This window comes from Myxocyprinus asiaticus, chromosome 35, assembly GCF_019703515.2.
Source record: "Myxocyprinus asiaticus isolate MX2 ecotype Aquarium Trade chromosome 35, UBuf_Myxa_2, whole genome shotgun sequence".
Taxonomy (NCBI): Eukaryota; Metazoa; Chordata; class Actinopteri; order Cypriniformes; family Catostomidae; genus Myxocyprinus; species Myxocyprinus asiaticus.
This window is the reverse complement of record NC_059378.1, coordinates 24,033,627-24,058,313: the sequence shown is the minus strand read 5'-3', so window position 1 is coordinate 24,058,313 and position 24,687 is coordinate 24,033,627. Positions and strand designations below refer to the sequence as shown.

The 24,687-nt window shown below is 39.0% G+C and overlaps 1 pseudogene; it reads left to right on the top strand.

Annotated features, from left to right (window-relative positions):
- Positions 1-9,811: 9,811 nt before the first annotated feature.
- Positions 9,812-24,609, top strand: LOC127425884 (thrombospondin-4-like; annotated as a pseudogene).
- Positions 24,610-24,687: the final 78 nt, after the last annotated feature.

Here is a 24,687-nt window from a genome sequence, read left to right as displayed (position 1 = left end):
TTCTCACGCTTTGTGCAAATGCTTATGTTATAAGTGCTGAGGGCAGTGTAATGTTTTTTTTTTTTTTTTTAGATAATCGGTTAACAGTTTGAGTTAAACTTGAGGTAATATTTCCCTCAACAAAATTTCAGTTTCGGTGGTGACGGTTCGTAGAGAGAACGCTTCTACTCATCGAGAAAAAATGACACACAATTTACCAGTACATATTTATAGCCATGGTCGGAAGGCAATGATATGAAATCGAGTTGCAAGTGCGTAAATGGTCCACTCGGATGAGGACTATGGCCAAATGGAATTTTGCCTTTCCCAGATTTTGTTTTTGTTTTCAAACAATGTAGGCATCTGGACGACCTGTCTTTTACATCATTCTCATGTTGGGCCAAATCCAAGTTTGTTGGAGCACCAAATGTGTTTTGTTTTGTTTTAATGAGCCAAAGCATGATGGAAAATAATCAATTCAGTTTGGTACCCCATTGGTGGAAAGACTGTGCGATTTAAAATCCACAATCCCTTATCTGATAATGTGGCAGTACATCTTTTGACAAACCTTGACATCATCTGGATTGTACATCTTAGACAATGACTCTGAGCCTTCACAGTCAGGTTGAACAGGAAAAATGACAGCTATGTCTGGTGTTTGTGATTTTGTAGCTTGTTTAGCAGTATTGTCAGTGAGGGAAATTCCCTTTGAGAGTGTATCGTTAAACGTACTTTGACCCGTGACTTTGTAAACTGAAACACAATTTGGTTGAATTTTACCACAAATTTCGAGATTCTCTTTGATCACTGGTTGGTGACATTTTGGTGTACCAGTGGTGGTTAGGTACCCATGATGTTTCCAAACAAGGCCATAGCTGTGAATGTCATGAAAGCAATATGCGCTGTCTGTGTTAATTGGTTCAGTTTCATTGGAGGCAATGTTTTAGAGCCGATTTCAGAGTGTAAAGCTCTGCTACTTAAGCACTACCCCCTTTAAGCGATCCCGAAGAGAAAGTATTGCCCAACCCCTCCTTGACCACTGCTCATTCAATGTATTATGTGTCACACTCATAGAAGTTGCTTCCATCAATGAACAGTGATTTTGAGCCTTTCAATGGCTCGTGGAGCACATAATGTCCTTTTTTAGCAATGACACCATCAACACAGTCATGTGAGAGGTGTGGTTTGTTTTGTTATCAGCACAGATAGTCAGTTGTGGGCTTGTGAGGGCGGTTTCCCACTTGGCACATCTTTGAATGGAGATAGACTTCATCTTTGTCTCCCCCAGTAGGTGAAGTAAGCGGTGAGCTGTGTGGAGAATGACTTGATTGCACCCCACACCAGGCTCAGTGGCCTTCAAGGCCCACTCTTCACAGTCCAGAGCCAGCAGGCAAGGCAGTTGGCCTTTCATTTAGGATGGAATCAGGGTAGAGTAATACCCAGTGATACCAAAGTTTTTGTCAACTTTGGACTGACCCAACACCCAGTTGTAAGTGTGTGGCCCACCATGGGTCCATAGATGGAATGGTTTAGGCATGTCAGGGTGATGTCAGGTGGGAGAGGAAGCAAGGGCAGTTTTGAGGAGGGAGAAGGTCTCATCCATCTCCGAAGTCCACTCTAGAGGAACAGGACCAGGAAGACCTCCTTTTAGGGCCTCAGTAAGGGTCTGGCCAAATCAGAAAAATCAGGTATATAAATCTGGCAGAAATTGAAAAGACCCATAACTGATCTGAGAACTGTGATTGTCGCTGGTATTGTTAATTTAGCAATTGCCCAAATGTTAAAGGCTGAAATCAATGTTTATATGGAGACCAACTGGTCTTCAATATCCTCTGTGGGCGTGGCTTGGGAGGCACTTAAGGCAGGGGTTGGATCATACAGTATGCCTCATTCATCAAAAAATCCAAAGCACGAGAACTCGTGGAGTTGGAAAGGAATATTAAAAGTGCTGAGGCAGAGCTGAAGCACCGAATGTCATCTGATGGCCTCAGAGAATTGACCCGATCGAGCGACGATTTTGCAGAGCGAGGCCAGGATGGACACCTGGAATTAATTATCTCACCCAGCTGTTGGTGATTGCGGTGTTGGCGGGTGGGGGATAAAGCTGTGATGAGAACTGCAGTTGAGAGAGTCTCAGAGAGAGAGAGTTACAACGAAGCTGTGTGTGATTACGTGGAGCTGAAAAGCACCTCGTTAATGTGTGTTCGTGCTGCTGAAAAGCAGTGGTGTTAAATGTCTTTGTTTCACTGAAAAGTGCTGACAATAAAGTGTCTCATGTTGGACGTTTGACCAGCTCCCACCTCCTTCAGGGAGTCCACTTCCTTGCAAGATATAATACTATTTTGTCACGGTGGAGTTTTAGCTATTCAGGGCAAGACAGACATACTTTGAGTTGGGGGACAAAGCAGGGAAGCTTTTGGCTAGATATAGAAAGCAGAGAGAGTCTTTTTCTACCATGCCTTCAGTGAAATCTGCTGGTGGTGAAATATTTACCTCAGCCATTGATATTAATAATGCTTTTAAAGAATTCTATCTTTATATTTATAGTTCCACATCTTCGTCTACCGATGAAGATATTAGAAACTTTGTGGAACCATTAGAACTCCCTAAACTGATGACTGAGCAAAAAAAAATTCTCTTGATTCTGAGATAACCTTGGAGGAGCTCAGTGAGGTAATTAAGGCCTTTCCTACAGGCAAGGCTCCAGGGCCAGATGGTTTTGCTGCTGAATTTTTTAGATCTTATGCTACAGAACTGGCTCCACTTTTGTTCGAAGTTTATACGGAATCATTAAAGAATGGAAAGCTTCCGCCAACCATGACACAAGCCCGGATCAGTCTGGTTCTTAAAAAGGACAAAGATCCAAGTGAGTGTAAGAGTTACCGTCCAATTTCCCTGATCCAGGGACATAAAAATATTGTCAAAAATTCTGGCTAACCGATTAAGTAAAGTTATGACATCTCTTATACATACAGATCAGGTGGGGTTTATTCGGGGCCACAGCTCTTCGGATAACATTAGGCATTTCATCAATATCATGTGGGCAGTGGCGAATGATCAGACGGTCATCTCACTTGACACCAAAAAGACGTTTGTTATGGTAAAATGGGATTATTTTTTTAAGATTATGGAAATATACGGATTCGGGAATACTTTTATTGGATGGTTTAAGTTACTTTATAGAGTGGCGGTACAAACATATGGATTAATTTCAGATTATTTTACTCTGGATAGGGGCACCCGGCATGGTTGCCCTCTTTCCCCATTATTGTTCTGTCTTGCCCTGGTACCATTAGCAGCCGCAATAAGAAAGGAGGATGATTTTCCAGGGGTGATGGCAGGAGGTGTGGCGCATAAGCTTCTGCTTTACACAGATGATATATCATTATTCGTCTCTGACCCTTCTAGATCTATGCCTTGCCTCCACAGAATTATTCATTCCTTTTCCAAGTTCTTGGGATACAGAGTTAATTTGTCTAAATCCGAAGCTTTGGCTCTGACAGCGTACTGCCCGATAACAGCTTTTCAGCGGGTGCTTTCCAGTGGCCCAAACAGGGCATTAAGTATTTGGGTATTTTATTCCCAGCAAATTTGTGTGATTTAGTTAGAGTTCATTCTGACCCTTTAATAAAACGTTTTTCGAGTGATGTGGGCAAGTGGGCTTCATTACATTTATCGATGATTGGGAAGGTTAATGTTATTAAAATGAATTGTATTCCAAAATTCAACTACCTGCTACAGTCACTCCCTATTCTTCCTCTCCCTCTCTTATTTCAAGAAATTTGATAGCATAACAAAGAACTTCATTTGGAATGGGAAACGTCCCAGATTACATTTCAGTAAACTGCATAGGCCGATTGATAAAGGTGGGCTAGGCCTATCCAAGATTTTGTTTTATTATTATGCGTTCGGTCTCAGACATTTGGCTCATTGGTCGATTCCACCTGAGAGAGCTCCTCCCTGGTTTTGTATTGAACAGGAAGTTCTTGCCCCTATTTCGCCATTGCAAAGCCTTTCTATCAAACTAAAGGAGAAGTTAAATTACACCCCGTTATCTTGCATTTACACTCGGTATGGACAAAAGTGTCCAGAGTGTTTAATTCGGACATTTATTTAAATGTTACCTCGAGTTTATGGCTTAACCCCAAATTATGTATTAATAAGTCCCCTTTCTGCTGGCCAGAGTGGATTGTGAGGGAGGTTAATACATATGAGACCTATATGAGAGTGGAGTTTTGAGATCCTTTGAAAATATGGTTCAACATTTTGGGGATTCCCAGATCTCAGTTCTTTAGATATTTACAGCTGCACCACCTGCTCTGTACTATTTTTGGGAGTAGCATACACTTCCCTAAAGTGGCAGATACACTGGGAGTGGTGATTACTGCTTTTGGAAAAGGTCATGAGGCATCAATGTATTACTCCCTGCTAATTCAGAGTCTGGGGGATGGAGCTTCAACTTCTCTCAAGAGATTATGGGAGAAAGATTTAAATTTGGTATTGGAGGAGGGAGAGTGGGCTAGGATTCTAAAAAACACCAAGTCTGCATCTAGAGATGCAAGGGTGCACCTTATGCAATTAAAGATTTTACTCGATTTTATTGGACCCCTCTAGATTGTATAGGTTTGGTCTTAAAGACACACCCACCTGCTGGCGATGCCAATCAGAGGATGGAGACATAACCCATGTCTTTTGGGGGTGTGTTAAGATCCAGGAGTTTTGGTTGAAGTTTCAGAGTCTTGTGTGTGATGTATTGGGCACTCGGCTTTCATTTTACCCCAGACTCTGTATTTTGGGCGATGGGGCTGTCATCGACATTGAGAATAGACAAATAAAGAGTTGTGTCCTTACTAGAGTCATGATTTTCAGACAGATTCTTTTAAGTGTTTGGAAGTCGGCTGGAGCGCCCTCATTTCAGGAGTGTTGCTCGGAGATGGGGAGGGTGGTGGCCTTTGAAGAAGGGTCATTAAGAAGACTAGGAAAACTGAATTTGTTTATGGAAAAATGGGGTGGATACCTGACGTTGCTGGACATGTAATTATTATTATTATTTTTAATTTTTATCTTTTTATTTTTGTGTGTGTCTATAATCATGTGTATATACTCATATGTGACCACAGGGATGTTTGTTGGGGTTCAGGGCGGGGTTGGGAATTGGGAGGGGTGGTTGTGGGGTTTAAATGTTGATTCCAATAATCAATATTACCTCACCGAGCTCCTCCAAGATTATCTCAGAATCAAAAGAATTTTTTTGCTCAGTCGTCAGTTTATGGAGTTCTAATGGTTCCACAAAGTTTCTAATATCTTCATTGGTAGACGAAGATGTGGAACTATAAAGATAAAGATAGAGTTCTTTAAAAGCATTATTAATATCAATGGCTGAGGTAAATATTTCACCACCAGCAGATTTCACTGAAGGAATGGTAGGAATCAATGTAAAAATTTTAATTAAAAAAAAAATTATAATAATTTTGCAATTGCCATGACCTTGTCTGGAAGCGGTTTTCTGCCATCGCAACCGACACACTGTCCTAAAAACGTCACCTCAGTGAGAAAGAGTTACGCTTTCTTGTTATTCAGGAGAAATCCTGCCTCAAGCAACTTTAACAATTACGTCAAAGTAGCGAGAAAAATGTCATTCCAGTATTGGATAATTACAGACGGCAAGCAAGAATTTACAATTGCCTTAATAACATGTGCAACAACATCATAAAACAGAGATGGGCTATCATGATACCCTTGTGGCAATCTCATCCAGGTGTATTGTTGTCCGTTGCAGGTGAACGCAAATCGATATCAATCTGATTGAACATGACCAAAACCATTAGTGATGTCAGTCGTACTGAATTAGCAGTGATTTGGAGAAAAGTTGTCGGATTTGCAACGATAAGAATTTAGTGCGGTATAATCGAATGTCATCGATAACTACCATCAGGTTTTTGAATTGGCCACTGTGATGAGAAGGAGGGCTGGGCCGGGCCGTGAGGACACACCCCTGGCCCTGAATCGGGTTAATCAGCCAGGAGGGGGATAAAGACGAGCCGGAGGTGCCAGTTCGAAAGAGAGAAAGAGAGCCACATGTGGTGTGTGTTTGTGTGTGTCTATGTGTTTGTGTTTAGGTTGATTTGAATTCATTTATGTTATTAAAACTTACGTTGACTGTTCAGCCAGTTCCCACCTCCTCCTTGCCCACCTTACCCCATTACAGCCACATAGGCGAATTGGTCTGCGAAGAGCACTTGACAACAATGCCATTAGCGTTTAATTGGTTAACAATTTCCTGTGCGGCTTTCTCAGCATCACGTCTGAGAGGAAATTGAACAATTTGGGTCTGAAACATTTAACAGTTCAATTTTGCATAGGCCTACATCAAGCTTTGATTTTGACCACAATTTGGGGAAAAGTTTGTTCTGTTTCTTTTGATGAAACCGCAGTGATGGTCAGATTTGAAATGCCATATTTGTTGCTATTTGTCTAGTAATTTTACCTTGTGTCAGTAAAATGTCAGCTTCAATGTAATTCAAAATGTCCATGCCCAATAAAGTACCAACCTGGTTCTCTCCAATCCAAATTTGGAACAAAAAATTTGATTGTGAGGGTAAATTTGTAAAAAAAAAACAAAAAAAACAAAACAAAACAAAAAAAAATATTGGTTGAGAAAATCTGAAAGAACAAGAGCAAGATTACCCTTGAAGAGTTGTTTTTCTTAATGCTGAAGTTTATGGAAGATAAACCACAATTCGCACATACACAACCCTGACTCATACAATTCCTCAGTAAAAGGGTGCAGAAGATTCATTCTTGACCTAAAACTTAAACACACTAAAACTCTTACTTTGATCAAAGATCAATTAATTAATTTCAACTCACATGTATATCTGTTCTCTGGGAGCCGGGCTAAATGAGTAAGCACTGTTTCCTGCATACCTGATATAAATCAGACCCTCAGTCACACCTCAGAGGTCAAATACACAAATTACCTGTAACATTTACCCTTATAATATATCCTGATTAAATGCATATGGTTAAAAAGACGATGATTTGCTGAACGTTGGTACGCAGATTATTAAATTGCAACGTAAATCCACACACTTCAAATTCGGATACAATTTCATATATCCACTGCCCTCATCACTTTCCCTTTCAATCTCAGGAATTTTGCTTAATTTTTTGCCTGAAATGGCAGCAATTTACATACCTCCACTAGTGAAGATTACGGTTAATTTGTCAGCCAGATTTTGTAACAGCAATTTTTTTATTTGGATGCATATCTTTACCATTGTAAAATATCTTCAACCGTTGAAGTTTTACTCTGATGTCATTGCATGTTTCTGTAAGATAACTTAATGGAATCACATTACATTAAGTTGTGCACCAGTGTTAATAAAGAAAATCCAAACAATATATAGGCCCTCGAAATATAAGCATCGGACCATAACAACTCTCTCCCTCTCAGGGCTTGAGAGATTTCCTTGTGTTTAGTTGATCTTTATTTTTACTGCTTTTATGTTTCAAGCAGAAACTGAGCAAACTAAGAGTGAGAGAAGAAGGATGATTTTCAATTCTGTCCACTCTGATTCTTTTCCCCCAATTTACAGTTCAATGACATGTTTAAAACACATTTTTGTTGTTCTTTTTTACATTGACAAAGCCATTTTCAGTGTTATGACAACTCCAACTAAATAATTTAAACTAACACAAACTAAATCTCGAATAAACGTCAATTTTTTATTTCAATATACACTAATATATTGTTTATTTGTAACTTTTATCATGGGCAGTGTTAGGTGTAATGTGTTACAAAGTACTGTAATTTGATTACATTTTGCGGTAACACAGTAATGTAATATGTTACTTAGCAAAATTAAGTAATCTGATTACAGTTACAGACATTAAAAAAATTAAGTTACTCGGATTACACATTTATTGCTAAAACAATAATATGAATTAAGTAGAATGCATTTTAAAATGTATTACGTTCCTATGTTGGTACTTTTATGTGTCTTGCTGTGTCAGCTAATGAGCATGTACTCAAATAAAACACCATGGCATAGAGGACATGTATCGAGGCAATGGCAGATGACTTCATGCATGTGCCTTCTGCAGTGAAAGCCATTCACACATCAGCCCATAGTAAGTTATGCCCCTCTTATCATCATTTTTTTGTCTGTATTCTTCCCATCAACACTGTTTTATAAATCAATCCTTGCAGTTGTATCAGTGTCATCATAAATTACAATAACAGAGTGTAATAGGCACATATTATGGTCACGTATAGCCTGTAAGCGTATTAGCACCATGAATTCAGAATGTAAACAAGACAAACTGTGCATTTTCTACTGCATATGTTACTATAAATCATCATCGAGAGGTTAAAAAAAGCATCTTTTACTGATGCAGTGTGAATTCTACTCATAGAATGAGGCATAAAGTCATTGATAACACATTTTAATGTCACATTAGTTAAGGTTTTACAGAACATCCTCATATAATAAACTTTAACAGTGGTCTGGCGTGTGTCTGAATGTTAACAAACAGTTTACCGTTGCTTAACTGTTTCAAATTTCTTTTTAACCTTGAACGAAGAACGAAGAAGAACTTCTCCAGAAATATATCAGGACCTAAAGAACATTAGTGTTAAGACCTCTCTGAAAGGCCCCAGATTCAAAGGTTTCAATGGTTCTCCTTTGATCAGTTTGTTGTCCTGAGTTTATGGGTCCGTTTCACAGCTTTACATACAGAGATGCAACTTTTACAAATGTTCTCCTTTGATCAATTGTTGGCTGTTCTGAGTTTATAGCCCCTTTGTTTCACAAAGATGCAACTGTTAAAATGTAGACATTTTAAATAATTTAAATACACATAATTCTACAAACCAGTGCTGAAGCCTTTAAATAAATTAATGAAGATGTATTTTTTATAATTGGTCAGGATTAAATAACATTTTGTAGATGAAATGAATGTGGTTTGCTGCAATGGAATAAAACAAAACAAAATCTTTTTGGGGAACAGTAAGAGTTTTTAATACTGGGTGAAATAACAAAGAATCTGCATGGATATAGTAATCAAACTTATCCTAATTATGAAACTTAAACACACTATCGTATCATTTTAGGGCACTACATAGTTTTAATTTGTGTCATTTCATAGTTTTAATGACTTAAATGTGGAAAATAGATGGGCTAGTGATGTGACGCTCAATTTTAAATATATTTATTAAAAAATACATTACAAATGCAATTCACGCAAAACAGTTAGCAATTGAATACTCCAATTCCATGATGAACACGTTATCAATTACTAAGTTCAAAGTCATTTTGATATTTTTTCTGAGGCTTAAAGTAAAAGAAAATTTGTGTAACTGTCCGGAGACAGTAAAAGTCTCATTAAAAGCTGAATTCTAAATAAAAATTAAATTGGTATGAGTATTGCAGAATTATCTTATTATTACATCTTTTTTTTTCTTTCTTTCTTTTTTTTTTAAAGCAGTGAAACAATTCGATTTTAAAATATGATTCATATTTGAAACACTTTTGTTCACCAAATCAAAGTGATGTGGCGTAACTAACATGTACATGTAACTAACAAACAGAGAGGACCCCTTTAGGCCCTCAAGACTGTTTGTGATTTAAAAATAAAATAAAAAAGAAATCATTGTTTTGTCATTAATATTAGAATTTTTTTATATAAAGGTACATTTTATTTAGGTCATAAAGTGTAACCCTAAGAAAAAAATCTTGATATTAACACAAAACTTCATGATATTTGTAAAAAAAAAAAATGTTACAATGAACTTTTTTTGAAATTAATGATTAAGTTGTACACTATGTTTTCAAGGTGCAAAGAAAGTATTTTAATACTTTGTAGAGAGAGTCAAATCCAAGAATTTTACACAGGAACCTTGGAATGCGTGATCTGTGAGCAGCCAGACTGCACATGATGTCAGAGACGCTGTATAAAAGCAGAGGAGACTGGAGGCACGCAGAGCCCTTTTCCCCTCACTGTGGACACAGACACTGAACATGCTGTGCACACTCTTGTTCAGTTGCAGCTTATATCTGCACAGCACTCTGGTTTCTTCTCAAGGAATATCCAGAGGTGAGTCAAATTATTCATATTTCGGTGAAGAGTTATAGAAAGATTAAAAATAAATATATACAGGGTTCCAGTGTCTTTTGACCAATGAACTTCTTTGATTTTTCCAGTCATTTATGATTTAAAATCATTTTAAAGAATTTACAAGGACTTGAAAGGAGCAATCTCAAGCCGATTTAATATTTTAGAGCTAAGCATAACTAGAAAATGTAAATTTACTATAGGAATTTTCATGACTTTTTTAATGACATTTGTAAGATTTAATACATTCAGCAGCACTCAAAGTAAGCAATAATTATAAGATCAGACAAAGGTAAAAAGCAGTTTGTTTGATAAATGTTCTAGCAGCATGTGTTTCCAGCAGGAGATATAGATGAATGGTCTGGTGATATACTGCAACACAGATCTAACTATGGACTGTCAGATGCTGAAAATCCTCCAGTGTCCAGAGTACCTGCAGGAAAAGTCATTATATTTTGAGCTGAGCTTTATACACATTAATCATGAAACTCTCCTGTTGGTTTTACTTACGTAGTTTACTACTGTTGACATTCTTAAAGGGATAGTTCACCTCTTGTGGAACACAAGAGGAGAAAATATTCAGTAGGGTGTGGCCAAAATGTCACATGTTAACCTGTTAATAGAATATTAATAGAACACATTAATATAATACCTGTTTGTTAAAGTTGTGTGTTCCCAACTTCCCCACCCTGATGAAGGCTTATTTAGCATCAGTTTTTGTTTTTAATTTTAGACCTATTTTAATAAAGGCTTTTTATTAATATACCCACATGAGTGCCTTGGAATTTTTTCTACATTTAAAGGAATAAAAACTCTCATCATTTACTCCAAGATATGTATGACTTTCTTTCTTCATCAGAACACAAATGAACATTTTTTGAAAAATATCCTGTAGGTCCATACAAAGCATGTGAATGGTGACCAAAACTTTGAAGCTCCAAAAAGCACATGAAGCCAGCATAAAAGTAATCCATAAGACTTCGGTGGTGTAATCCATGTTTTGTGAAGCTATCCAATTGGTTTGGGGTGAGAACAGACTAAAATCAAACAAATTTTCACTGTATATCTTGCTATTGCAGTCTCTACTTAAGATCATGATTTCAAGCTCGATTACACTTCCTAGTGCTTGATGCATGTGCAGAGTTCTACTGTAGATGGCGCTAGGAAGTGTAATCTAAAAATATGACGCACAAGTCAAATGGACTACTTTTATGGTGCTTTTTTGCTATTTTGGGAGTTAGACAGTATATGTCCCCATTCATTCATTCACTCACTAAATTATGACAGAAATTTAATTTTGGGTTGAACATTTCTTTAAATAAAACCATATGCTGCAAAATCATCCTGATTTCACATCCTTTACTACAGATGGAGAGATTATCAAACAAATTAAAGGCACAAACATGGAGCTCGCGGAGATCAAGGAACTACTGAAACAACAGGTAAAATAGTTGACATTTTCAATTCAAACAACCTCTCCTCACTTCTCTTTATAAATTGTGTAATTTCTGCACCACTGACATCACCACACGAAATTACAAAAAGAAGGATTGCTTTCAAACAGCTTTTCCGAAACTCCACCATCTTCCACTGGTTGAATTTTAACATTGAAAATAATACTTACAAAGTAAATCAGCTTTAAATCACATACTTGTGCTGGCATTTACAAAAAGCCACATTCATAATGACATACAGTATATGAACTCCTCTTTGTTTTATAGATACAGGAATTTGTTTTCCTGAAGAATACAGTTATGGAGTGTGAAGCCTGTGGTGAGGAATTCTAAGCTTATCACTGTATCAGATTCATGAACCAAAGAGATCTTTTTAAAATTCTTTCTCTTGCGGTGTCCCTCTGCAGGCATGAGACCAGCAGATCCACAGCCCTCATGTGTGCCCAACCCCTGCCACACTGGTGTTGAATGCACTATGACACCTGGTGGCATCAAGTTGTAATTGCTTGTTTTGATTACTGGGGGTGGGGGGGACCCTTGATTGTAAATGACCATGTAATAGACCTTGTTTGAAGAATACTTCATTTCCCAGAATGCTTTAATTTACCACAAAGTTTTGGCTGTGTTTAGAAGGTAATCCTCCAACAGCCAGAGTCTCGCAAGAGTCTCATTCACTGTTACTAAGGTTAGATTTAGTGGTAGGGTTAAGGTTAGGTTTAGAGGTAGGTGTTGGGTTTCTGTGGGACTTGAAATAAACACATTAAACACTGTGTGTGAACATCGCATGCGACTCTCATGAGACTTTGGGCAACTGGGGTGTTACTTTTTAGACACGACCCAAAGTCTTCTAACTGGAGCTAGACAACACGTAGGATGACAAGATACACATACCGTATAAAGATGATACATTTATTTCTTTTTTACCACAAAACTTGTGTTACTAGTTATATACCTCTGTTGGTTGACATTTCTTTTAGTTTCTTAGAATTGCTGTTCAGTAATCTCCTCCTCCTGTCATACCAATTCAACATGATTTGGGTTGTGGCCAATTCAGTTCAAATTCTATCTCATGAAATGAAATGGAGCCAAATTTTTAATTATGAATATTGTCCAACCCTGTAAAGAATAGACATTTTAATTCTACACTATAGGAACCTACAGTTTTTTGTTTTCTACTGTTGCATATAGTGTGCTGTAATGCCATGTCACATGGGGGTGAGATGCATTAACACATCACCTGGTTTCCGCTGTGGCCCCTGTCCTGCTGGGTACACAGGCCCCCAGGTGCAGGGGGTCGGACTTGCCTATGCATCTGCAACAAACAGGTATTTTTTCAGCATATGAGAATATTTCAGTTATTCAAATGCAGACATATAATGGATAAACTATTTGATATGGAAAGGAAACTCTTATATGCAGGTCTGTACAGACATCAATGAGTGTGAGAACTCAAACGGTGGCTGCATAGAGAACTCCAACTGCATCAACACGCCGGTGAGTGATGCATTATGGTCTGTCAGTCACAGTACCACAGTACCACAGCCCAATCTAATGCAAATAAATGGTCTAAACCAGTGTTCTGTCTGTTTTAAATTCAAATAAAACCATATAACCGAGCATAGAAAGGGTAAGTTTTAAAAGGGAGGAGAAAATTCTTCCCAAATCATTGTTGTCTACGTCCAAGTACTGTATGTGTGTCGAATTTAACTCTACAACATTTTGGTGTAAATTTATGTCACTTGGTAGAAACTAGCCAAACTAGGCAGATGTCAACAAGGGCATGTTGTGTGACATGCCCTACACAACTATACGGTACAAGGAAATAATATAAAACCCAGACTACATTAAATATGGGTTACAGGTTTCATATCACAACTTGATGTCCAAAGTAAAATCTGGGTGCTGAAGCAAACCAGTTGAGAACCACTTGTCAAAAATGTTTGGGAAATGGTTACATCTGTTATTGCGAATCAGTGCTTGTTTATGACAGGGCTCTTTTCGATGTGGCCGTTGTAAGCCTGGTTTTGTAGTGGATCAAGTGAAAGGCTGTAAACCTGAGCGGTCGTGTGGCAATGGGCAGCCCAATCCATGCCAAGCCAGTGCAGAATGCATCATTCACCGCGATGGACAAATAGAATGTGCGGTAAGTCAATGGGAACATCTTCATAACACCTTTCTGCAAACCGCTATAAGGGCATGACCAGTCCCACTGATCTGATCTGTTTTAGTGTGGAGTTGGCTGGGCTGGGAATGGATACTTATGTGGACCAGACACAGATATTGATGGCTTCCCTGATGAAAAACTGGAATGCGTAGAGGGAAACTGCGCAAAGGTAAAACAAAACAAAACAAAACAAAACAAAACAAAACAAAAAAATATTTCAAACAGTGGTGAGATCTCAATAACAATGGTTTTATTAGGACAATTGCCTCACTGTTCCAAACTCCGGCCAAGAGGATGCAGATAAAGATAGCATCGGTGATGCATGTGATGATGATGCAGATGGAGATGGGATCCTAAACACAGTGGTTAGAAGTCACTGCACCACATGCTGTGTAATATCACCAGACACCTTATTATCACCATCTACTGCTTCACATGACTTTTATAATGCTCTCTGCTCTAATAGGACAACTGTGTGCTCGTCCCTAATTTAAATCAGAAGAATATTGACCAAGATGATTATGGAGACGCTTGTGATAACTGCCGTCTGGTCAAAAGTAATGACCAGAAAGACACGGATGGTGACGGTCAGGGTGACGAATGTGATGACGATGTTGATGGGGATGGTAAGACTTGAGATGAACATAAGCTCAGCTGGTAGAGCATGATGCTAGCAATGCCTAGTTCATAAGTTTGAATCTTGGGGAACACACAAACTGAGAAAATGTATACCTTGAATGCACTGTAAGTGGCTTTGGATAAATATGCAAATGTGAATTGTATTTTGCTTCACAGGAATCAAAAATGGTTGAGATGGTGATAATGTTGGTGATGCTTGTGACAGCTGTCCCTACATTCGTAACCCTGATCAGGTTTGATTCTACATTCTCTGAGTCTGAAAGAAGGCTGAGCGGGGGGGCAGGTTTCCCAGTTTCCTACCAGTTTAGATACCACAACAAAATACTAACTAATTTGAGCAAACATTGTTTCAAGTTATAAAGTAATTATTCAAGACAAGTAAACAGTCAGTAATAAAGTAAGAACAAAGAACCACCATAATTTTCCTTCTTTCTGTCACAGCTGGATGTGGACAATGACTTGATTGGCGATCCTTGTGACACCAACAAAGACAGGTATTGCAAACCTTCCATTGTTGATTCATTTGGTCACATCCCTCATCAGCATGTCCAATCACGTTTTCTCTCCTTAGTGATGGAGATGGACATCAGGATTCTCGAGACAACTGTCCTGCAGTTATTAACAGCTCCCAGCTGGACACAGACAAGAATGGCATTGGAGATGAATGTGATGATGATGATGACAATGATGGCATTCCAGATCTCCTTCCACCTGGACCAGATAACTGTCGTCTGATCCCAAACCCACTCCAGGAGGACTTTGATGGTCAAGCTTTAAGGCTTGGAGGCCTAACTTTACATCAAACTGTTAATACGCCATTGCTTTGAGTTAAAGAGTAAATAATTATTTCCTTGTTGAAAAGACCGCCATTGCTGGTCACCAGCATAATTTTGGATGCTGGTCGCTGTGCCCACAAAGCTTCTTCACTAGCTTAATCAACAAGAATTAACTAGAAAGCCTGACCAACACTAACCTGCATAGAAAGCATAGAAATTCATGCTGGTCTAGGCTGGTCTTTTCAGCAGGGTTACCAACCACCATGGATCTTCAGCCATTTTATTAATCTTGACTATTTATTTGCAGGTGATGGCATTGGCAACGTTTGCGAGAATGACTTTGACAATGACACAGTTAGCGACATCATTGATGTTTGCCCTGAGAATGCTGAGGTTCCTCTCACTGACTTCAGAACCTACCAGACTGTGGTTCTGGATCCAGAGGGCGATGCACAGATCGATCCGAACTGGGTGGTGCTCAATCAGGTCTGTGTGCTTTTTTCTGCATTGAGATGGTGTGTTTGGTTCACTCTATTTTCTTGCTGTGTAAACTGTACATTCTTTTGAACATGGGAGAGAGATTGTTCAAACCATAAACAGTGACCCTGGACTGGCTGTAGGTAAGGTGACTATGACAAAGATAATCAACCGTATTGGAGGTGCTGTCCAACATCTGATCTCATTCCCTTCTGGTAACTCTCACAGGCTACACAGCATTCAATGGCGTGGACTTTGAAGGGACATTTCATGTGAATACTGAGACGGATGACTACGCAGTCTTCATTTTTGGCTATCAGGACAGCTCCAGCTTCTATGTGGTAATGTGGAAGCAGGTCGAGCAGATCTACTGGCAAGCCAATCCTTTCAGAGCCATAGCTGAGCCTGGTATCCAGCTTAAGGTATGATCTGGCTTCTATGATTTCCGAGTGACAGCTTCTGTTATTGTTCAGATTAAATATGGTATCGGTGTCTTTATTTGGATGGTAGGCAGTGAAATCAGACACAGGTCCTGGAGAGAACCTGCGCAACTCACTCTGGCACACAGGTGACTCAACCAACCAGGTGAAACTCTTGTGGAAAGATGCCAGAAATGTAGGCTGGAAAGACAAGACCTCCTACCGTTGGTTCCTACAGCACAGACCCCAAGAAGGCTATATCAGGTAAAATCAGAGATGGGCCATTCAACTACTTGAATACACTTGCTAGCGTTGCATATTAAGTAAGTATTTCTATAAAACAGTTTACCTTTTTTTTTCAGAAATATGTTCTGGTCAAGCTCAGACACTAAAAGGAATAGTTCACCCAAAAATGAAAATTCTCTCATCATTTACTCACCCTCGTCCCTTCCCAGATGTGTGAACTTAATTTTTTCTGCAGAACACAAATGAAGATTTTTAGAAGAATATCTCAGCTCTGTAGGTCCATACAATGCAAGTGAATGGGTACCAAAATCTTGAAGCTCCAAAAAGCTCATACTGCCATCATAAAATGAATCCATATGACTGGTTGGGCATCTTTGCAAGAGGAAAGACTAACTTTTCACAGAATCCCTATCAATGATCCCGAGCGACTGAAGCTATGGCTGCTCGCTGTTCATCGGGTTATCAAAACATTCATTGAGTCGGGTGTGCAGTGAACATTTTTCCCCTGCTGATTTCAGACCAGCCGAGGGATCCGACGATATCGACATGCCAACACGCTTATACGTCACGCAAGAGGCAGCATGAACTCAACCCTCTCGTAAATGTGCATACGACAGCTGACCGGAAGCGAGGATTTATAGTTTAAAAAAGTTTTAAATATTTATCTTTTTCTTACACACATCTAGCTTTACGCTTCAGAAGTCATTCATTAATACACTGGAGTCGTATGGATTACTTTTATGATGGCTGTATGTGCTTTTTGGAGCTTCAAGATTTTGGTACTCATTCACTTGCATTGTATGGAAAAACAGAAATATTCTTCTGAAAATCTTTGTATGTGTTCTGCAGAAGAAAGAAAGTCATACACATCTGGGATGCCATGAAGGTGAATAAATGATGAGAGAATTGTAATTTGTGAGTGAAATATCCCTTTAAGGTTAATTATAACATTATTTCCTCAATTGCAAAAAAAAAAAAAAAAAAAAAGTTACCTAAAAAAATGGAAATGAGGAGGTAAAATTAGCTTACAGTACATGAGGGTGTCTTTCAACTGTTAATTTTTATATTTTTTAACTATTGTGGTAAGGAGGAGGGCGGGGCCGGGCTGTGATGACGCACGCCCGGCCCCATATCAGGCTAATCAAGCCCACTAGAGGGATAAAGGCGGCCGGAGGCAGCAGTTCGGGAGAGAGAGAGAGCTACAGGCAGCTGCCCTGTATGCGTTTGTGTTTATGTTTGTGTCTTTTTGTTTAATTAAATATTACTTTGATGCTTCGTCCAGTTCTCGCCTCCTCCTTTCCGTTTTACCCTGTTACAACTATCTTTTTATATTTTGAAATGATCATACCAGTGAAACAGGATTGAAAGGTTTTAGAGTGAGACAAACCAACTAATACCACAAAACATAAAAAAAATTAAAATAAAATAAATGCCTGAAATACTTCTTGAACATATTAATAAATCACAAGTTTTCCATTTTAGAAGGTAGTGCAAAACACCCCAGGACATGGTTAAAATGACAACATCCTAATGTGTTAACTAATATGATTTCCATCTGGAATGTGAGTTTAATATTTTATTTAATATATTAAGATATACAAGATGGGTCATGAAAATGTACTGCATGGTAGGAATAACAAAGTAAATCAACCTGTCATTCAATCAATTTTGTCCCGTGCATGTTGAGTTAGTGCTCTGTGTGTCATGCATGCAGGGTCCGGTTCTATGAAGGTCCGCAGATGGTGGCAGACACAGGAATTATCATCGACACAACCATGAGAGGAGGCAGACTGGGAGTTTTCTGCTTCTCTCAGGAGAACATCATTTGGGCCAACCTGCGCTACCGATGCGATGGTTAGTTCATTTTAGAAAAGACCATTTGAATCCATTAAACCCATTAAAACGATATATAGTGTAAGTGGATACCACATATTGTATTATTATACACTGATGAACACCATGGGAAACAGCAAGATGTTTGAAAAAGTAAATAAATAGGTGCAGTCGGATCTGAGGATACCAGATACCATTGCTGAATACCAGCTTATGTTGTGTTTTGGGTGCTGGTCCCCCAGCATGTGATGCTAGTGTGCTGGTGTCTCCACCAGGCTTTTAAACTAACTTAACCAGCTTCATCAGAAAGACAATGCTGGTCAACCAGCTTCATCAGATAGGTTTTGCTGGTGAAAAACATGGCTATGCTGGTGCACCAGCTAGACCAGCACCAAGCCAGCACTAACCAGCATAACCAGCCTAGACCAGCATGGGAATTGCATGCTTGTTAAGCTAGTCTTTTTAGCTGGGTCGAGTCACCATTTTGTGCATTAAGATGGTGTGTTTGGTTTCACTCTATGTTCTTGCTGCGTAAACTTAACCAAACACTGCTCATTGTGTCACTATTTATGTCTTTCTTCTTCTCTGCAGATACCATCCCTGAAGACTATGAGACATTTAGAACTCAGCAGATCCAACTTTTTTAAACCCAAACTCAACATTTATATGATGGCAAAACATCACCTGAGTTCTTTTATACAGAATGAATTAATGTGTGTGTGTGTGTGTGTGTGTGTGTTGGCGGGTTTGGGTGGTTTACGAGGAAATGTTTTAGGTAACAAACTGGTAATTACAAGGGTATTATGCTATAAATGTGGCTTATGAGGACATTTCTAGTGTCCCCATAATTCAAATAGCTTAAAAAAACATACTAAACTATGTTTTTTTGAAAATGTAAATATGCAGAAAGTTTTTTGTGAGGGTTAGGTTTAGGGGTAGGGTTAGGGTAGAGAATCTATAGTTTGTACAGTACAAAAATCATGTCTATGGGAGTCCTCATACAGATAGCCGCACCAACATGTGTGTGTGTGTGTGTGTGTGTGTGTGTGTTATTAGTTGTATATTTCTGACATGTGTCATTATTATTTTCTTTTCTTTTTTTTTTTTTTTACAGCAGGAAAGTCTTCATGATTTACTTTTTCACTACCCCAAATGAAAAGCAGACAAAAATGATATTGCATCAGCACTGAAGTCACAAACACCGCAGTTTAAATATATATGTATTTTAAAAACACGTACAGAAATACAGGTTACAAAATATGAATGATAAAACAAGAAGGCTCTGATATATGCATCTGAGACATCATGCACATCCATATTTAGCATATTTTCTGAGGAAGGAAAAGGACCAGCTAGACAACAGAGATGTAATCAGTTCCTTCTACAATCAGTTTCCACAAATAGGAGACACAGAAAAAGATGACCCCACTAGCACAGCGACTATAAAACTGGGCATCTGGATAGAACTAACCCAATAAAAGCTATAGATGACCACAAATTATATTTCTCAATCTATCGTTAATTCCAATAAAGAGCGAGCATCAATTCTGCTCACAAAATAAAAGATCACAAATATTTGATGTGCATTCATTATGAACACTCTCGTGAGAAGTTTATTAGTCTTTTAATACTTATTAAACCTGCCTTAAGTGAAATGATGGTTGACAAAATAAAAAATATATTAAATTTTACCAAAAGCAATCAATGTAGATGGCACTTGGTTTATGCTTTTGCTATTCTTCAAGGGGAAAGGTTCTTTTATTGGTCAGATATTTCCTATGGGTCACTAACATTATGTTTATCAAGAAATACAAACCATCTAGACAACTATGTCCTTATTAGTCTTAATGGTGATGATTCATGATAACTAACTGCTTAGCAGTTCTATTAAGGCTTAAAGGAGAGTTTACACTAAAGGGGGTTTGCTTTCACAAATAATGAGGACACAAATGAACAATTCCATCGTACACATAAGTGCTGTAAGCTAAAACCAGTCCTGTAAAATGTCCAGGGCCATAGCTAGTGTGGTGAAAGGTGGAAAAGATTCTAGGGGCCCACGACAATTTTTTTTTTTTTAATAGGAAAGAGGCCCAGAGCAATATACAGTCAGGGGGCCCAGAATAACTTGCTACGGCCCTAAAAAAGTCCCAGACAAACAGGTTGGCTGCATGCTGCATGTGTTAGCAAGATCCCAAGCATCCATAACAGATTATTTGACCAATAAACACATGCAGTCTGTCCACATCTCCAAATGTTTTACATGTTAAAGCAACAAACAGACTAAGCCCTTTTTTCAGTTTGCATTGGGAAGTCACATGTATGCTTCCAAAATAGTTTTTCCTCTGAATTATCAATGCAATACAGAGAACAGTTCACAAAGAATAATTTTACAACAAACTGGGGGAAAGTAATGCATGTACAGGGTTGAACAGTCTGCATTCTCAGAAGGTTAAAAAGTCCGTAGTTTCATGAGCAAAGCCATGAGAAGAAACAGCAAGAGGATTTTTGAAGAAATGCACATGCGTCAGTATGAAAGCTGCCATATCTTAAGAGATTTCTGACAGGATTTCATAAGGAAACCTAAAGTGCAAGGGCTGAGCAAATTGACAGGGCTAGGGAATGACCCAACTGAAGATATCAAACATGCTACATTCGTGAAAAACAGAAAAATGCTACTGTGACCAAATAAACAACAACATAACATAAAACAAAGTGCTTTGGTCCAGCAAGCAGGTAATTTGGTGTAATGCACATCATAACACGGAGCCCTATAAATACATTCTGTTTCTAAACATGATCAGAGATGCGGTTATCAGTGATAGACCAGTAAAATGACACCACTAGCATTAACTAATACATGCACTCGGGGGGGTCTACACTGTTTTATGTGCAGTGAATGTTTTTGTACTGGAATCAGCCAAGGTAATAAAGACTTCATACCAAAAAGCTAACAAAGACCTCATTCTAAAGGTATTTTCTCGCTTTGACATGCAGTCATCTTATTTCTGTGATAAGCTTTATGTACACTATTTTCAGGATAGGTGTTTAAGAAAAATGGTAATTATGTGAAAAGAAATATTCCAAATGGCATAGTTTGAAGAATAAAACCCTAAGTGAGTATTGCAGTTTATGTCTAATGAACTATATCCACGATCTGACCAATGCCTAATGTCTTAAAGTACACAAATCATTCAACCAGAAATATTCCAGATTGTTGGTTGATTGATGCTTTTAATTTGCATAGGAATCACAAATCAGTTTTGCAAGTTATATTTTGCAGAAATTCCTTTAAAGGATCTAAATTAACTTCTATGACCAAGATGCCTGAACCTAATCAAATTGACTGAAATTTGAACAGGAAACATTTCATTAAAATGCTAAAAAGTGCTAAACTTCACTTGGCTATTCCCAGTGGCATAAACTTTTAATGTAATATTTTTCAACTTACATAATGGGATCCAAGAGTCTGAGAGCCATAGTCAAAATACATCTATTTTTAAATTCTATTTTAATTCCAATTTAATTCAAACTTTTTCATTACAAATTATAATTAAAATAACAATTTTGTGTGAAAATTTTAGATACATAGTATTTCAGAATTTCTTACTATCTGGTATGTACTTGAGCTGGTATGGACTCAACAAGCATGATGTGAGAATGTTCCAAAGAGCATGACCTTTTGTCAAAGTAGCTAACCTTGTCCATGTCACAAATTTGCTTACATTTCATTAAGGACTAGAAGTAGTGCAAAATCTTAAAGAACCAATAAAATGAAATTTTGTGGCTTTTAGTCCATGTCTATTAGCTTTGAATTCATCTACAGTTGAAGTCAGAAGTTTACATACACTTAGGTTGAAGTCACTAAAACTCATTTTTTAACCACTCCACAGATTTCATATTAGCAAACTATAGTTTTGGCAAGTCTTTTAGGACGTCTACTTTGTGCATGACATGAGTAATTTTCCAACAATTGTTTACAGACAGATTGTTTCACTTTAATTGACTATATCACAATTCCAGTAGGTCAGAAGTTTAAATACACTAAGTTAACTGTGCCTTTAAGCAGCTTGGAAAATTCTAGAAAATGATGTCAAGCCTTTAGGCAATTAGCCAATTAATTTCTGCTAATTGGAGGTGTATCTGTGGATGTATTTTAAGACCTATCTTCAAACTCAGTGTCTCTTTGCTTGACATCATGGGAAAATCAAAAGAAATCAGCCATGACCTCAGAAGAAAAACTGTGGACCTCCACAAGTCTGGTTCATACTTGGGAGCAATTTACAAATGCCTGAAGGTACCACGTTCATCTGTACAAACAACAGTATGCAAGTATAAACACCATGGGACCACGCAGCCATCATACCGCTCAGGAAGGAGACGCATTCTGTCTTCTAGAGATGAACGTAGTTTGGTGCAAAAAGTGCAAATCAATCCCAGAACAACAGCAAAGGACCTTTTTAGATGCTGGAGGAAACAGGTAGACAAGTATCTATGGATGTATTTTAAGGCCTACCTTCAAACTCAGTGTCTCTTTGCTTGACATAATGGGAAAATCAAAAGAAATCAGCCAAGACCTCAGAAAAAAAACTGTGGACCTCCACAAGTCTGGTTCATACTTGGGAGCAACTTCCAAATACCTGAAGGTACCACGTTCATCTGTACAACAATAGTATGCAAGTATAAACACCATGGGACCATGCAGCCATCATACCGCTCAGGAAGGAGATGCATTCTGTCTTCTAGAGATGAACGTAGTTTGGTGCAAAAAGTGCAAATCAATCCCAGAACAACAGCAAAGGACCTTGTGAAGATGCTGGAGGAAACAGGTAGACAAGTATCTATATCCACAGTAAAATGAGTCCTATATCAAAATAACCTGAAAGGCTGCTCAGCAAGGAAGAAGCCACCGCTCCAAAACCGCCATAAAAAAGCCAGATTACAGTTTGCAAGTGCACATGGGGACAAAAAGCTTACTATTTGGAGAAATGTCCTCTGGTCTGATGAAACAAAAATTGAACTGTTTGGCCATAATGACCATCGTTATGTTTGGAGGAAAAAGGGCGAGGCTTGCAAGCCGAAGAACACCATCCCAACAGTGAAGCATGGGGGTGGCAGCATCATGTTGTTTTGCTTTGCTGCAGGAGGGACTGGTGCACTTCACAAAATAGATGGCATCACGAGGAAGGAAAATTATGTGGATATATTGAAGCAACATCTCAAGACATAAGCCAGGAAGTTAAAGGTTCATCGCAAGTGGGTCTTCTAAATGGACAATAATCCCAAACATACCTCCAAAGTTGTGGCAAAATGGCTTAAGGACAACAAAGTCAAGATATTGGAGTAGCCATCACAAAGCCCTTACCTCAATATGATATAAAATTTGTGGGCAGAACTGAAAAAGCGTGTGTGAGCAAGGAGGCCTACAAACCTGACTCAGTTACACCAGTTCTGTCTGGAGGAATGGACTAAAATTCCAGCAACTTATTGTAAGAAGCTTGTGGAAGGCTACCCAAAATGTTTGACCTAAGTTAAACAATTAATTGGTAGCAATGCTACCTCTGACGAGCAGGGCAGGCCGAGCGGCATATGGGCAGAGCGAGGCCAGTGAATGAGTAAGTGGTGAATGAGTTCCACCTGTGTGCCACACCGGTCTCACGTTCCAGTGAGGGGCGGCGGGAGTATTTAAGGAGAGGAGACAGCGGCAGACGAGAGAGAGAGATGCAGGAAGCCGTCAGTGTGTGTGTTTTTATGTTCATACATAGCTGGCTGATAGGCAGTGCGTGTTTTTGCTTTGTTATCCACTGAAAAGTGTTTATTAAATGTCTACGTTTGTCAAGCCGGTCCCAGCTTCCTCTTTTCCCATCCTTGAATTGTTACACTGTTGCCGAAACCCGGCATTGGAGGAAGACGCACCGTCAGAAAAGCCCTCACCGCTGGGGGAGGGTCACGACACCGAGGAGGAATGATATGGTGGTACTGGAGCGGTTCACCCGAAGGTGGAGGAGGCCGCTGCTGTCCGCCAGGAGATGAAGGGGCCGCTGCTGTCCGCGATGTGGCGGGGGAGCTTGCTGCCGTCTGTCGGGTCGTGGAGGAGCTGCTGCCGTCTGCCAGGGGGCGGAGCGGCTGAGGACCAGTGGATGGCGTGTTCGAGGCCGTTGAGCCAGCTTTTCTCTCTCTCTCTCCCCCTCGCTCTTTCCCTCTCATCTCTCCCAGGGTCCAAGGAGGCGGGGAAGACCTGCCGGTAGAAGGACGGCTGGAAGGGCAACACTCCCTTCCTGGAGGGGAGTACGTCAAGCCGGAGGTTTCCCCAGCCTGAATCAGGCGGTGGAGGAGTGTGAGGAGCAGGAGGAGGGTGTGGCCGGGCCAAAAGTGATCACTGCTGGTGCAGAGTCACCTAATCAGTGGTAGAGAGAGATAAAGGGGAGCCTAAGATGCTAGCGAGAGAGAGACACACAGAGTTATGTTTGTATGTGTCTTTTATATTATGTTGGAGTTCATATGTTGACTGCTAAAAAAAAAAAAAAAAAAAAAAAAAATAACATGCACTGGTTTTCAGCCAGCTACGTAAGAACATAAAAACACAC